At 45.3% G+C, this 16,743-nt stretch overlaps 1 protein-coding gene across 6 annotated transcripts in view; it reads right to left on the bottom strand.

Moving 5' to 3' along the window:
* ZFAND6 (zinc finger AN1-type containing 6) overlaps window positions 1-16,743 on the bottom strand; it is a 65,609-nt gene that overhangs the window by 32,327 nt on the left and 16,539 nt on the right. Inside the window, exon 1 of one of the 6 annotated variants that reach the window (XM_044980363.1) lies at window positions 16,578-16,663. The exons of the other annotated variants lie outside the window; for them this stretch is intronic. The gene's annotated coding sequence lies outside the window, so the exon portion shown is untranslated. Of the gene's footprint in view, window positions 1-16,577; window positions 16,664-16,743 lie in introns of those variants that run through there. 6 annotated transcript variants of the gene reach the window in all.

Here is a 16,743-nt window from a genome sequence, read left to right as displayed (position 1 = left end):
ATAAAATTTGAAGGCAGAGGTAGCTGGAACACTGGTATGAACTAAATAGTAATACAGGAAAAACAGGAACCAAAGTTGTTTGTACAAGCAAAGACTAATTCTGAATAAATTTCAGACCCATAAATATGGACATTATATATGAGATTGTCTTATCCATCTCTGAAGGGACTTGTGTGAACATCTTTCTGGGGGAGGTCATGAGGAACAATGGAATGATAAAGGAAACTTGAGAGGTATAACTGAGGGACACAAGGGATGCAAAGGGGATGGTAGGGAGGAAAAAGATACCCGATATCAGAGACTGTCTGGGACACGCTGTCTTACTTCTGAAGTGTTGGGGGAAGCTGAAACAGAGAGGATGTGTTCTCACAGTGTAAAATTTTGCTATTCAGTTTAGCTAACCCAAGGGGTACCTATCTAGATTAGTTTAGGATTTTGAAGGATAAGATCAGGTATGTTTTGAATATCATTTATAAAATGTAAAGCAGAGTACCACAACTCCAAAAGCTGTCTTAGAGCCTGTGTTTGAAAACAGTTCTAGTTTTGCAAGATGATATTCTGCAAAGGAAATTCAAACATTTACAAAATTAGTAGTTTATTTTGAGCTTCAGTGAATCATATTCTAAGGGTATGTCTACACTGCAATGTAAGCCAGGGTTTGAACTCTGGGTCAAGCTTAACCCCTCTTCTGTCTACACACAAATCATGCTAATCCAGGGCTTGGACCCAGGGTCCCAGAAGCCATTGGGGGTAGGAGTATTTATCTACACTGAAGTAAAACACCTGCAGCTGGCCGGTGTTAGCTTACTTGGGCTGAAGCTGTGGGGCTATAAAATTGCAGTGTAGATATTTGGGCTCAGAACCCTGGTTTTTGGCCCTTGCAAGGGGGGAGAGTCTCAGAGTCTGGGCTGCAGTCCAAATGTCTACACTGCTATTTTTAGCCCAGCAGCCAGTGTCAGCTAGCTAATCTGAGCTCTCAGACTCAATGCTACAGGTTTTTAAAATAATCACAGTGTAGACTGCCCATAAAGGTATGCCCTACACTGCAGTTAGACACCCGCAGCTGGCACATGTCAACTGAGTCAGTCTTGTGGGTCTTGGGCTGCAGGATTATAAAATTGCACTGCAGACATTCGAGTTCAGGCTGGAGCCCAAACTCTGAGATCCTATGAGGAGGGTGTCACAGCCTGGGCTCCAGTCCCAGCCTCAACATCTACACTGCAATTTTACAATCCACTGCCCAAACTCCATGGGCCTGAGGCAGCTGACATGGGCCAGATATGGCTGTTTAATTGCAGCGTACACATACCCTTCTCTCTCAAAGCAGCAAGGGCCTCACTTACTTTAAACAGATATTTAAACCTAGAGGAAAGAGGCAGTGATAAAAAGCTGTTTTAACACAAGTTCTCAAAAGATACCTGTTGCAAAGAATTTTGACAGCAAGAACAGAAACTAAGAGCAGTTGCTGCATAAACAGTACAGTGTAGAATTTGAAAGTCAGTTTATAGCATTGCAGTTGTACAACAACTAGCACAATGGAATCCTTGGTGCTACTCTAATACAAATTGTATCATTTAAGTTAACAATTCAAGACCTGGGGATATGGTTAACTTTCAGGGTTATTGCTATTACCACTCACTATAGTATGCTATGTTGCTTCCATCTGGAGTTGTGCACCCTGTCTAATTTAAGTGTACAGAATATACAATATTCTCACTGTGATCACACGCTACATGGGGCACTCAGCTGAAAGTTACTGCCTTGCCAACTGTAGAGAGGATATGCAGGGACACATTTTCAGCATAGTGAGAAATATAAGCATTCAATTCCCTGTGGCAAGAATTACTTTTCCAATTTTCTACAATGCACTTAAATTTATCCATTGACTCAGAGGATGCTCCTCTATTTATGTATTTGGGCATCCAGTAACTTATAAGGTACATTTTAAAAGCCTGTTCTCCAATGATTGTAAAAAGTGAGTGTAACCATAGGATAAAAGTACTGATTCTGCATGCTGGCTAAGGCCTTGTCTACACTACAAGACTATTTCGAATCTACTTAAGTCGAATTTGTGGATTCGACCTTATGAAGTCGAATTTGTGTATCCACAGTAAATACACTAATTCGAATTTCTGAGTCCACAGTAACGGGGCTGGCGTCGACTTTGGAAGCGGTGCACTGTGGGAAGCTATCCCACAGTTCCCGCAGTCCCCGCTGCCCATTGAAATGCTGGGTAGAGCTCCCAATGCCTCCTGGGGGAAAAATGTGTCGAGGGTGCTTTTGGGTAACTGTTGTCATTGAACCGTCAATCACGCCCTCCCTCCCTGAAAGCTCCGGCGGGAAATCTGTTCACGCCCTTCTCTTGTCGGTTACAGCGCGTACGCCACAGCACTGCGAGCATGGAGCCCGCTGCGATCATCGCTGCACTTATGGCCGTTGTCAACTCCTCGCACCTTATCGTCCACCTCTTCCACAGTCAGCTGCTGAGAAATCGGGCGAGGAGGCTCCGGCAGCGCGGTGAGGACAGGAATTCACAGAGTGGCGCAGACCTCTCACAAAGCAGGGTACGCCGCGCCGTGGAGATCATGGTGGCAATGGGTCAAGTTCATGGTGTGGAACGGCGATTCTGGGCCCGGGAAACAAGCACGGACTGGTGGGACCGCATAGTGCTGCAGGTCTGGGATGAATCACAGTGGCTGCGAAACTTCAGGATGCGTAAGGGCACTTTCCTTGAACTCTGTGACTTGCTGTCCCCTGCCCTGAAGCGCCAGGACACCCGGAGGCGAGCAGCCCTGAGTGTGCAGAAGCGAGTGGCCATAGCCCTCTGGAAACTTGCAACGCCAGACAGTTACCGGTCAGTAGCGAACCACTTTGGCGTGGGCAAATCTACCGTGGGGGTTGCTGTGATTGAAGTAGCCCACACAATCGTTGAGCAACTTCTCTCAAAGGTAGTGACTCTCGGAAACGTCCAGGACATCATAGATGGCTTCGCCGTGATGGGATTCCCAAACTGCGGTGGGGCTATAGATGGGACTCACATCCCTATCCTGGCACCAGCCCACCAGGCCAGCGAGTACATTAACCGAAAGGGCTACTTTTCAATGGTGCTGCAAGCACTGGTAGACCATAGGGGACGTTTTACCAACATCTTCGTTGGGTGGGCGGGCAAAGTTCATGACACGCGTGTGTTCAGGAACTCTGGTCTGTTTAAACGCCTCCAGGCAGGTACTTTCTTCCCGGACCACAAAATAACTGTTGGGGATGTGCAGATGCCTATAGTCATCCTCGGGGACCCAGCCTACCCGCTAATGCCCTGGCTCATGAAGCCCTATACAGGCGCCTTGGACAGAGAGAAGGAACTCTTCAACTACCGGCTGAGCAAGTGCAGAATGGTGGTGGAGTGTGCTTTCGGACGTCTCAAGGGGAGATGGCGGAGCTTACTGACTCGCTCGGACATCAGCGAAAAGAATATCCCCGTAGTTATTGCTGCTTGCTGTGTGCTACACAATCTCTGTGAGAGCAAGGGCGAGACCTTTTTGTCCGGATGGGAGGTTGAGGCAAATCGCCTGGCTGCAGTTTACGCTCAGCCAGACACCCGTGCCGAGAGAATATCCCAGCGGGAAGCGCTGTGTATCCGGGAGGCTTTGAAAGCAAGTTTCCTCGGAGAGCAGGGTAACCTATGACTCTCCACTTGCTTTCAAGAGAAACTGACCCTGGGCCTGTGTCTGTATGTGTCGATTTCGATCTGCGGTTACATACCCCGTTCTCCAAGTTTCCCCCACTTCCAAAGCACGTTTTAAAGCAAATTAATTGTAACACTCATTATTAATAAATCTTTGTTTTACTTTGCATTTCTGTTCAGGTGTTGAAACATGGACGCATACTGTGCTGGGCACGGTGTGCACTGATGTACAGACCGCTTGTTCCATAGAGGAATGACATCCTCCTGCTCCTACATAGGTCTCTGGGGTGGGGGACGGTTGCAAGTGGTTGTGCATGAAGGAGAGGGTTTGCAGGAAGGGGTGGGTTTGCAGGAAGGGGCGAGTGGTGCCTTCTTTGGATAGGGGTTTGGATGACGGCAGTGGGCTGCGGGTTTGGGCGTAGGAAGGGGTGAGGGGTGTGGGGGAAGGGTGAGTATCTGTCCGTGGATGAGGGCTCTTGTTGGGGCTCAGGGCAGCGGAGAGGCTCGTTGCTATGGTGGAAGTGCATGGTAAGGGCAGCGTGCCTTAACATTAAGGGGGTGGCAGGCGCTAGGACCCTGGACAAGCATACACATCACAGAATGACCCGGGGCAGCATACACCACACAGAGTGACCCTGGTGCCTACTGACTGCAGTGTGTGTGTGCCCTGCAGTTGATCATGCCCCCAAGTCTGTACCCTGGTAATGTAGGCTATACTGTGCAATTATAAATCCCCTCCCCCCCCCATACACAAAAAAATCCTCTGACACGAAAGACGTGACCGAAACAGTGAATAACAGCAAACAGCTTTTAATAATCTAATACACACTGGGGGGGATGAAACTTGGATTTGGGACTGGGTGAGCCTGTAAGGGAAGCACTTCTACAAATTTATAGCATGAGAGGTGTGTGGTACATTACCGCTATGCAGTGGTGCAGTGACAGTTCTCACGGCCCCTACCGCCCCGCCGTCTTGTACTTTTGGGTGAGGGGGGGGCAGGACTTTTTGGCGGGGGAGGGCGGTTGCAGATACACTGCAGGGGGGCTCTGTCCTCCTGCCTGCGGTCCTGCATAACATCAACAAGGCGCCGGAGCGTGTCCGTTTGCTCCCTCATTAGCCCAAGCAGCGTTTGAGTCGCCTGCTGGTCTTCCTGCCGCCACCTGTCCTCCCGTTCGATGTGTGTGCGATGCTGTTGACATAGGGTCTCCCTCCACTGTCTCTGCTCTGCCGCCTCGGCTCTGGAGCAAGCCATCAGTTCCGCGAACATCTCGTCCCTAGTCTTTTTCTTTCGCCGCCTAATCTGCGCCAGCCTCTGCGAGGGGGATGCCGGGGCAGTCCGGGAAAGAGCCGAAGCTGTGTGATGGGAAAAGTAACTGATTTCCTTGAACAGATACATGTTTGCGAACAGTGAACACAGTCTAGTCAGTTTCTCTGAACAAGAACATACAGGGCAACAAGTCTCACGAGATCTCAGGACAAGTTAGAGATTTCGGAATACGCTCTCATTGGCTGCGGCATTGCACAGGAGAGCGGACAAGTGGGGAGAGACAGCTGAATCCGTCTAGCAGACAGTCCTGGTAAGCCTTACAGTACATTCTGCTTATCAGTTAATGGATAGCTGTGCCCTCCCGCTAAAGGCAATCTGGAAATCATATACTCTGACCCTTTTCCAGCCACTCCCGCCAGTGCACGGGAAAGATCAATGTATGCTTTTCCTATGTGGCCTACAACACGTGGCTGTTAAGCGAGGGTCATTGTTATGCAAAGTAAAAGTCAACCATTCACAACAGTAACAATACACTAATTGCCCTAATTAGATGCAGCATTTCATGAACGAGATCACCCTGATGCGGGTCCCTCGGAGTCACAAAGAGCGGATGCTAAGGGAAGCCCTGCAGAGACCAGGACCATATGCGGCCATGCTTGTGGAGGCGATGATTCCCATCTACATAAGGATGTCCTGGCGCGGAAGAGTGTGCTTCCACGGAGCACCCAACAAGGCACCTCTCCCCAGGAACCTCCTGAGGAGGCTTTTCGAGGACCTAAATGAGACCTTTCTTGAATTGTCCCTGGAGGATTATTGTTCAATCCCTATATGTGTGGACCTACTTTTCATATAGTTTTTCATTGAAAATTTTATATATAGTATTTCTATTTTTTTATACCTGTTTTATAAAAAATAAATGTTTACATGTTTATAGCACTTACCGCCTGATCCTTCCCCTGATTCAGAGTCCGGGTTAACGGCCGGGGAGGGTTGGTAGGGGATCTCTGTGAGGGTGATGAAGAGATCCTGGCTGTCAGGGAAAGCAGTATTGTGTTGGCTGTCGCCTGCGCCGTCCTCCACAGACCCTTCCTCATCTTCCCCATCGGCGAACATCGAGGAGGAACTGTCCAGGTTCACTATGCCATCCACTGAGTCCACGGTCACTGGTGGGGCAGTGGTGGCAGACCCACCTAGAATGGCATGCAGTGCCTCGTAGAAGCGGCATGTCTGGGGCAGGGCTCCGGAGCGTCCGTTTGCCGCTCTGACTTTTTGGTAGCCTTGTCTCAGGTCCTTGATTTTCACGCGGCACTGCATTGCATCCCGGCTGTATCCTTTCTCTATCATTGCTTTGGAGACCTTCTCGAAGGTCTTTGCATTCCGCTTGCTGGAGCGCAGCTCCGACAGCACAGACTCCTCGCCCCACACACCGATCAGATCCAGGACTTCCCGGTCTGTCCATGCTGGGGACCTCTTTCTATTCTTGGATTGGCCGGACTCCTCTGCTGGAGAGCTCTGCATCGTTGCAGGTGCTGTGGAGCTCGCCCCGATGTCCAGCCAGGACGTCAGATTCAAAGTGCCCAGACAGGAAAATGAATTCAAATTTTCCCGGGTCATTTCCTGTGTGGCTGGTCAGAGAATCCAAGCTCCGACTGCTGTCCAGAGCGTCAACAGAGTGGTGCACTGTGGGATAGCTCCCGGAGCTACTAAGTTCGATTTGCATCCACACCTAGCCTAATTTGAGCTAGCCATGTCGAATTTAGCGTTACTCCACCTGTCGGGGTGGAGTACCAAATTCGAACTAAAGAGCCCTCTAGTTCGAATTAAATGGCTTCCTGGTGTGGACAGTTGAGCGGTTAGTTCGAATTAACGCTGCTAAATTCGAATTAAAGTCCTAGTGTAGACCAGGCCTAAGACAGACTTGTGCTCTATGTAGCTTGAAAGGTGGTCTTTCACCAACAGAAGTTGATCCAATAAAATACATTACCTCAACCACCTTGTCTCATGCAGTGTAGTTCACCAAAATCCCATCTGCACAAGTGAAGTTTAATTATTCATTGCCCATTACACAAGCTGTCAACTTGCACTTAAGCATGGGGGCACTGGCTGACTGGCACATCACAAGTCACACGGAAATGAAAGTTGGCCTCCTTCCTCAGTTTCCTTGTAGATGTCCAAAATGCCAACTGCCATACATTAGGCAGGGAGCACAACGCTGAATATGCATATAGTCTCCCTGAAGTGTACCTTGGGGATCATTTACAAAGAATAGGGAGGCAGGTCAGATTTCATTATCAGCCTCAGATCTCAGCCTTGTCCATCCAGGATTTATGTTATGTCAAATCAGCACCTTGTCTCAGAGGGAGGGGTGTTTACTTCACTATATTGAATCTACAATAGTTTGCGTTTATGTAGTGACTTGCCTTTTGAAGGTTCCCAAAACACACCACCCTGCTAAAATATGAGCACTGCTGGGGCAGCCAACTGAAATCATGCCACAGTGGTATAGGAAAGCACATTTAGCCAAGGACACTAAGGCTATGGGCTGGTCTTCACTACCCAGGAGACCCACGCTGCTGCAATTGATGCAGCAGCTGTCGATTTAGTGCCCCCCTTCCCCCTCCAGGACCCCTGCCCCATCCACTCCCCCTGCTCCTTGACCACCCCTGGAACCCCCTGCCCCGGACTGCCCCCCGCTGCCCCATCCAACCCCTCCTCTCCTTCCTGACTGCCCCACCCCAGGACCCCTACCCCATCCAACCGCCCCTTCTCCCTGACACACCCACTGGAACCTCCGCCCCCATTCAACCCCCCCGTTCCCCACTCTCTGACTGCCCCAACCCCTATCCACACCCCCGGCCCCTGACCACCCCCCTGACCTCTATCCAGCCCCACTCCCTGTCCCCTTACCGCGCTGCCTGGAGCACTGGTGGCTGGCGGTGCTACAACCGCACCGCCCAGCTGGAGCCAGCCATGCACCACACACCACAGAGCACCACGTCAGGCCGGCACTGCAGCTGTGCTGCCCCAGGAGCTCACAGCCCCGCTGCCCAGAGCATTGTGCCCACAGCGCAGTGAACTGAGGCTGCGGGGAGAGAGGACAGCAGGGGAGGGGCTGGGGGCTAGCCTCCTGGGCCAGGAACTCAGGGGCCGGGCAGAACGGGCCTGCGAACCAGATGTGGCCTGCAGGGTGTAGTTTGCCCACTTCTGCCTTAGATATTCAAGTCCAGGTCAATTCCTCTTCCTCCTCCCATCACCTACCCTACTCATTTAGCATCCAGAATATTTAGATCAGCAAGTTAAGATCACAACGGTCTAAAAACAGTATCGCTGGATGCCACCGTTTCCCCACTTAATATGATGGCACCCATGTACAGAGTTCTTTCCATAACACTACATAGAAAAAATATGTGGTCACATGGCAAGAGGGAGCAGATAAAGGGGATGGAGGAAAAAGAAAATCTGTAGAACTAAGAATATGCATGCCAAATTTCAATTCTCTTCTCTTTTGTGCTTTTAAACTGTAACCTCTGAAACAGGGCCTGTCAGTCTATGTATCTAAAGTGTCAGGCACCCTTTGGGGTATTTATTAACAGTACTAACTAAGTACTCTCTTTCCTCACTGTTGGTAAGTGATGAGGACAAAGAACATATGGGATACTGTGTTTATGGTGACAGTAACATTTCATAGGGCAGGATGTCCAAGATCAACAATGCTTCACAATTTGACCAACTGCAGCCGTCACCAGCAAAAAGTACTTCTGCCTCAACCACTGGGATCTCCTTAGAAACATGTACAGTAACAAAAGATTGAAAAAGGTAGACACAAGCTTGTTGAAGAAACATATAGATAAATCACATGATTAGGTCAAGTGAAGTTTCGTTATTTAAAAGACCTACCTACCATTGCTGAAAAATATTAATTTTTAAAAAAGCTAATTTAGATGTAAAAGTCAATTTTAACCATTAAAATCTATGTTGTGAGGCATATTTCACTCCAAGTGGAAGGAGCCTTCTGGTCAATTAAGGCTTACCAAAGAGTTTCAACCAATTCTTATGACAGGATAAACAGTGTTCTAGGGCCTTGACAGTGAGAAATTAAACTGTCATCAGGGCTGAGGCAGGGACATGAGGATTCTCCAATATAGGGGACAGGCTGATATCACTTCCAGTATCTGTGATTGTGCAATGAAGAATTGATGTAAAAATTAGAAAGAGATGGGGATAAATGGGCAACAAACAGAACCATGCAAGGACTGGTTTATGTACTGTGCATACAAAACTTAGGCCATAGGTCACACTGTGACTTTGCAGAATGGCAAGCTAATAGCTGTAGTAAAATCAAACTAAACATTAGCCATGTCAGTCTGAAATCTCTAAAATGCAGTTTTGTAGACATATACAAGTTGCTTTTTCTGGCAAGTTAGAAAAGTATACTGAGCAATTCTACTTAAATATATAGGAAAAAGATAAACAGAGGGTGGGATATAACAATGGAGAGAGAAAGAGAACAGATGAAATTGAAGGAAGATACATGATGATTAGTTAAGAGAACAGTGTGGCATTAAGAAGGATAAAAAGGACAGAACAGAAGCAAGTTATCTTTTAAAATGCAAGAGACAGAAATTTAGTTGACTGTCAATATGGTACATAACTCCTAGTTTTAAATCAAACTTGCAATTTGTACTACACCTAGGAAAAGGCATCAATATTTGAAAGTTGGGCCAGACCACAAGAATTACTTAAATATAGTGAGATGAAAGCTTTCATCCTTTCTATCCTGACCTCTAAATCTTACTGGGAAACTGATTTGTTGTAAATTAGTTGATAGCTCATTTTTAAAAAGAAAAGAGAATCTTTGTAACATTAACAGCAAAGTGTCTTTTTAATAGAAGTCTACTGTTTAAAATCAGTTGCTTATGTGTTCTATTAAATAATTCATAATCCCCCTCTTTAGAATCCCTGCTGCTCTACCGAGGTGGACACAAGTCTCGTTTTGGACTGTCATGTTTCATTTTGTGTTTCACTACCTCTTAATAGGGTTGCCAACTTTCTAACCACAGAAAACTGAACACCCTTGCCCCACCCCTGCCCCTTCTCTTCTCTGAGGCCCATCCCTCCATCGCTCGTTCTCCCCCACCCTCACTCGCTCATTTTCACTGGGCTGGGGCAGGGGCTTGAGGAGCGGGAGGGGATGAGGTCTCCGGCTCGGTGTGAGGGGTCTGGGGGTGGGGCAGGGCCAGAAATGAGGGGTTCAGGGTGTGGGAGGGGGTTCTGGACTGAGACAGGGGGTTGGGGTGCAGAAGTGGGTAAGGGATCTGGCTGGGGGTGCAGGCTCTACAGTAGGGCCAGGACTGAGGGATTTGGGGTGCAAGAAGGGGCTCTGGGCCAGGGTTGAGGGTTTCAGGGTGTGGGACGGGGTTCTGGACTGTGGCAGGGGGTTGGGGTGAGGGAGGGGATAGGGGCTCCAGCTGCAGGCTCTGGGGTGGGGCCAGGGATGAGGAGTTTGGGGTGCAGAAGGGGGATTAGGGCTGGAGGTTGGGGTGCAGGAGCAGGTGAGGGGTGCTGGCTGTGGGCAGTGCTTACCTTAGCGGCATGTATCTCCGGTTCCTAGGTAGAGGCACAGCCAGGAGGCTTTGAGCGCAGTCCCCAGCTGCAGGCACAGCCCCTGCAGCTCTCAATGGCTGCAATTGCTGGCCAATGGGAGCTGCGGAGTCAGCGCTCAGGGCAGTGGCAGTGCATGGAGCCCCCATGGCCACCCCCATGCATAGGAGCCAAAAGGATATGTCGCTACTTACCGAGAGCCGCATGGAGACAGGTAGGGAGCCTACCAGCCCTGCGCCAACTAGACTTTTAATGGCCCAGTTAGTGGTGCTGACCGGAGCTGCCAGGGTCCCTTTTTGACCAGGTGTTCCGGTCGAAAACTGGACTCCTGGAAACCCTACCTCTTAATAAAGTGGGATTTTTATACTGTGTAGTGATTACATGACCAACTTTTCTTTGAATTTTACTCAGCCAAACTTTACAACTGCAAAGAAACTTTATTCCAAGATTTAATACCAATATCCAGCAGTATCATGCAATTATAGTTAGAAGTATCCCAACATAAAAAGCCTAATGCAGTTCTTAGAAAATTTGAATTATATAAACTCCCCTGCACTGACAACAAAAGCTACCGTAGTAAGCTGCTTACCTGAATTCAGAGAAGCTAGACAGGAAAAACCACCTTCATCTTCTCATTTTGCATTCTCACCCTTTAACGGACACACCAATTTATCCAAAAGCTGCAGATCTCTTGTTAAGAAAGGTTCACTGTATTGCCACACCTGTCCTACTAAGCTGCTTTAAACCATGTTCTACTGGACAATAAAAGTACTACAACATTAAGGACAATTCCATGAGGCTGTACTTCTGAAAGCAACTTCATTCACTCCACCTCCTACAAGAGTTTAATGCAAAAAAGTAACCAAGTTTGTAATCTGATGCTTAGCCTTATTTCTTTTGCCACTAGATACACAATATGACCAACTGGTTAAATCAATCTACATATTTCTAAACACATTTAGTTCTAAGATATATAAATTACTCCTTAGTTTGACAACTACTACTATCAGCTTGATTTAGTCCCAAATGCCTGTAAAAATAGGATTTATGGGAGAAACTTAAATAGTCCAATAGTCCAAAGTTGTGTTAGTACTCAACAGCCAGAAAGTGAAAGCATCTAGTCTATTTTCTTTGCCCAAGTTAAGTGTAGCACAGACACACATTCGTGGTAGAAAATAGTTATGAGTAAAAGAATTTCCGAAGTCCAATGCAGGGCATTCAAGTATGCTGGCAATAGCTAATTTTTGGCCTAAAAAATACTAATTTTAAGCTCCTACTGTAAGGTGGCTTTGAATTTGTATTTATACATCTCCCCAACACCTCATGTGGCTACACAAATTAGCACTATAAATCATAGGAGGCACACCATAGCATTACTGTCGTAAACACGGGCTTCTTAAACTGTTTGGGTGGTTGTCAGAGCCTGCCAGGTCAGCCATGCTGTTCAAAGTTTGGTCCAGCAAACATGGTATTACTACATATTAGGCTATCCTTCAGGATGTGGTATTTGTCAGTGTCACGATACAAATGTGTCACAGTACAACATAAAATGGCTAACCAGGAATCACCCTGTGCTCAGGAAGCCTAAATTCGGAATGCAGAGACAAGTTCAGGTTCTGCAAATCTTGACAGGTTAACAGCAGAAGAGGTAACTTCTACGGATTTCCCATTTAAGAACTACTGTATGGGAAGTAAATATTCACCCTCTTACACCCCTCCTCACCACCTTCTGGCAAATATGAAGCTTTCAATCCCTATAGCTTGTTTAGCATGTAAGGGCTTGTCTACACTGGCACTTTACAGCGCTGCAACTTCCTCACTCAAGGGTGTGAAGAAACACCCCCAAGCACTGCAAGTTTTAGCTCTGTAAAGTCCCAGCGCCGGTAGCTGTGCTCCCAGCGCCGGTAGCTGTGCTCCCAGCGCCGGTAGCTGTGCTCCCAGCGCCGGTAGCTATTCCCCTCGTGGAGGTGGGTTTTTTTAAGAGCACTGGGAGAGCACAGCGCTTTAATGTTGCTAGTGAAGACTCGCCCTTAAGTTCAAGGCTTCAGTTATTTGACAAAGAGCCTCAAGACGTTGCCTGAAGCAGACTTAAAGGGGTGGGGGAAAGAAATTAGGTTTTAGCTCATTTTGTTTCTTCATGCTTAATAAAACCTTTTAAAAAAAGCTCTCTTTATGTAACATTAAAAGTTCATGTCTTGTTTACCCCATTTTACCTGCAATATTATGAACAACTAGAGAACTAGGAGCATAACAAGCAAGTGAAGCCTGATTGAGGGAGGGCAATGCTTTTCATTTAGACTGTTTAAAACGTTGTTTTTGCTAATCCCTGTTTAACTCAAAAGCCCTATAAACACAGTTGAAATAAGAGATCTGTAAAAATGTATCACCTGTCCCCCACCCTTCAGTTAAGGGTTGAGAAGTTACCACACATATCTGAGGGTATGTCTACACTTTGAGTTGGAGGTATAAATTCCAGCTCAAAGAGACACACTCATGCTAGCTCAATAAGGACAGAATATAGCCGCAGCAGCACAAGGGGTTAGCTGCCCAAGTACGTTCCTGGGTCTTGGATGGGTATATAGTCAGGGTGCCTAGTCCCTCCCACTGCTCATGCTGCTATACACTATTTTTAGCACACTAGCTCAATCAGAACTGCCAGGGGTGTGGCTCCTTGAGCTGGAGTTTACCTCTTCATCTCAAAGTGTAGACACACCCTCACACATCCAACAAAATCAGGGAAGAAGGACTTAACATTTCTGATATTTCTACAGTAAAAAAAAACAAAGCAGAAAAAACCAAACACACGTTATGTTGAAGAAACTTTTCAAGCCTCCGTTATATACATCTTAATGGGCCAAAGCTATTTTTTATTGCTTTACAGGTCATTTTATTGATTGACTATTTTCACACAACTTTGTTACAGTATAATCAACCTCTTCCGCAGCAAAATTCCACACCATGGCAAGCCAAAGATATCCACTTGAAGTCCCTGATCTTATGTATGAGCTCGGTACCTCCAGTACCCTATCCGTAATCCACTTGCTGGCAGCACAGCACCAACAGCCAAAGCTGCCCCTTGGATCCCCACTTAGACCCTGTCTTCACTAGAAAAATAGCTACACATGGTAGCTAACACCTAACATGGCAAACGTGGTAAAAATTCTAGTATGGACAAGGCAGTTTTAACAAACATATTAATACTACACCACTTTTCCTACTTTGGACAACCTTAAAGCAGTAGCTTCACCATGAAGGGAGTTCCATGAGAAATGCAATACAGTACAACTTCGGGCTATCTTTCCCAAGTATTGTAGTTTACATAGAGCTGAAGAGGGAGTGGGGGGGGGGGGGGCAGTGTGCTTCAGCTACACCCATGCTCAATGCAGGACCACATAATCACTACTCCATGGAGTGACTTCAGAAGGTAGGTAGGTGGGAGGAAGAATGGGTCCTTTGCCCTCTCTTTTCCATGAATGGATGAAGAAAGCATGATCTAGCCCTAAGTGTCAGTTAGGAGTTTAAACTTAAAGAGAATGTAAACTTCACTTACATCAGATGTGTAAATTTCCATCTTGACATAAGTAGTATGTACATGAATCTCCAAACACAGAATATACACCCCTCTGTGTGTAGAAGACTTGTCTGTGCAAGATGATGTTTTACTAGTAAAAATTGTTGGAATAACTAGCAAATCTATGCAGATTCTGAATATAGGCAAGAATGCCTGTTGTATCTTGATACAGAAGTTCTCCAGCCACACCAGCAAAGTGGTACATTTATCCTTTAGGGCCAATCAGAATTATATACATGAAGTGAAGACTCAGAAGTGACCTGTTCAAAAGTTTAATGCATCAGGAAAATTACTGGTCCCATCTTTACTAGCTAAGTAGATCATGTACAAGAAAAATTAAAGAATGGTTGCTTCAACCACTGACTGGTTTGAAATAAGTTAAACTAGAAAAGTCTGCTGAAAATGTCAGCTAAGTAAAAGAAGCATTCTGCATAATTAGTATTTAATATTACACAAATATGTCTGATTTTGCTTGTGTACATTAAATATACATACATATAATACATGCTTAGTTTGCACAAGTATAAGCCTGTAGTTTATTTTTTCTTTTTCATTTGAAACATGAACTCTGGTCACTCAATTAAGGCCTAACTTCAGTTGAAAGATGTTTGTGATACTTTGCACTTAAAGTCAACTTTTGTTGAAGTACTCCCTTTCTGCTGTAATTAAAGAGTAGCAATTTAAATAAGAGGCATCTGGCCCAAGGGCAGTTAGAATGGCCAGTAGAGCTACTGATGAGTATTAAAAATATTTCCAGTTTGATGGTCACACATTTTGTAACAATACTTTCTAGTAGTAAAACACATTCCCAAAAAATTTTAGAAAGTGAATGAAATTATTCCATAATAAAGATCAGAATATGTAATAAGTGTATGTAAGCCTATAAAATACTGAACCAAGTCTGAGATGCCACTGTAATAGGATGTTCTTAGACAAAAATGAAAACAATTTATGATCCAAATTTTTTTAAAAGAAAATTAACTAATGGAAAATTGAAAATGTGTGAAGTGTACCATGTCTAATTATCTTGTGAAGTGCTTTGCACTGTCACCTGGAAGATCCTGGTTTGATTTTCATGTCTGTTCTTCTATTCCCCAAACTTCCAGGTACTGCCGCATCTTAGCTATTTGTAATGCATCCATCAACTTGGTATTTAAGCATTAATGTTAATCAATGTCAGAGAACATAACATAGTATTTCTTTGATCCCCGGAAGCAGGTGTGTATGAATACATTTGTGCGTGCATGCACATACAGACACTGTTTTGTGAAGGGGGGGGGGAGAATTAGGGAAGGCTTTTTTATATTAAAAAAAATGAAAAAGAAAAAAAAAGTATGCCTTGCATTTGAACCAAATACCCAGACTTGGGCACTATCTGATCTCTCTGTCTAGGAATACAAAGGGCTCACAGTAAAAACACTTTGCAATACTCAATAGAAACTCCTCTCCATAATACTAAATTTATAGCATGTTCCAAGCCTGAAGACCCTTGGGACACTGAGAAAAGGTATTACAAAAACTCATCCCTAAATATGAAAGCCAAAAAGGCGCGGGGGGGGGGGGGAAATGAAGATAACCCTCTCCCTGCTCCCAAGTAACAAGTAACTACTACACTATGCTCAAGTAATACATAAGATTTGGAGTGGTACTGTATTGATTAGTTTTGAAGGAAGCTCCATCTTCAGCAGGAAGGACCGTGGCTGCAACAAAGCACAAGAGGAATGAATTTCCTCCCCTGGCCCCCTTTTGTTTTTGTTTGTTTGTTTTAAAATCAGAGCTCTGATAGTCCTTAATACAACTTCCCAGAATATCAAGAGAAAAGGGGAGTGTGGGGTGGGGGGACTTAGAAAACATTAAATCTAGCTTTTAAGCCTCTTTGCATACACTGTTCCAAATACACCAAAATCTGTACAAAGTGTTCTTCTCCTTTTTATGTATAAACACAAAAAATAAATAGTATCAATCTTAAGTGACAAACATGGACATGACTTAAAATTAAGGCAGATGACTTTAAACAAATGTTATCATTGTATAATCTAGTAGCAACTGTCACATTCAGTTAATTCAAGTCTCATCAGAACCAGAGAAGTCAGAGTTAAAAATAAAGCTCTTTTGGAGTTACACAACATTATAGAAAACAGCAGCATGATCCTCAATTTTTTACAATTAACACAACTAGGTAAGATACTGTTGTACAACTTGACTTTTTCAAATAAAAATATCAAACTTTAAACTAGCAATAAATGATAAAAGAAACTCAATCAAGTTTGCATCTCTCAACAGCTTATTTCCTGCCCAAAGAGCCCTTTTGTTCTGCTTCCCCGCATACATTTTAATATTCTGCCAGCACTGGAAAACAAAAAAATCACAAAATTTGGCACACACATAAGCATAAGTGCCTTAGAAGGTAAAATGAAGAAATACAACAAGATTAGAACAAACAAAAAAATCCTACCAAGAAAATCTGCACAATTTTCTGTTTGCTTCACCCCAGATTAACTTCACTGGAAGCTGTACTCCTGAGCAACCTAACCTGAACAGAAAGCCCCACCTTCTTTAGTTCTACTGGCTGATATGGAAAAAACTCCACCCTTTCACTAAAACTTGTATCTGTGATTGGT

The sequence above is a fragment of the Mauremys mutica genome, chromosome 11 (assembly GCF_020497125.1).
Source record: "Mauremys mutica isolate MM-2020 ecotype Southern chromosome 11, ASM2049712v1, whole genome shotgun sequence".
Classification (NCBI taxonomy): Eukaryota; Metazoa; Chordata; order Testudines; family Geoemydidae; genus Mauremys; species Mauremys mutica.
The sequence above is the reverse complement of the archived record's forward strand: the minus strand, read 5'-3'. Positions and strand labels throughout refer to the sequence as shown.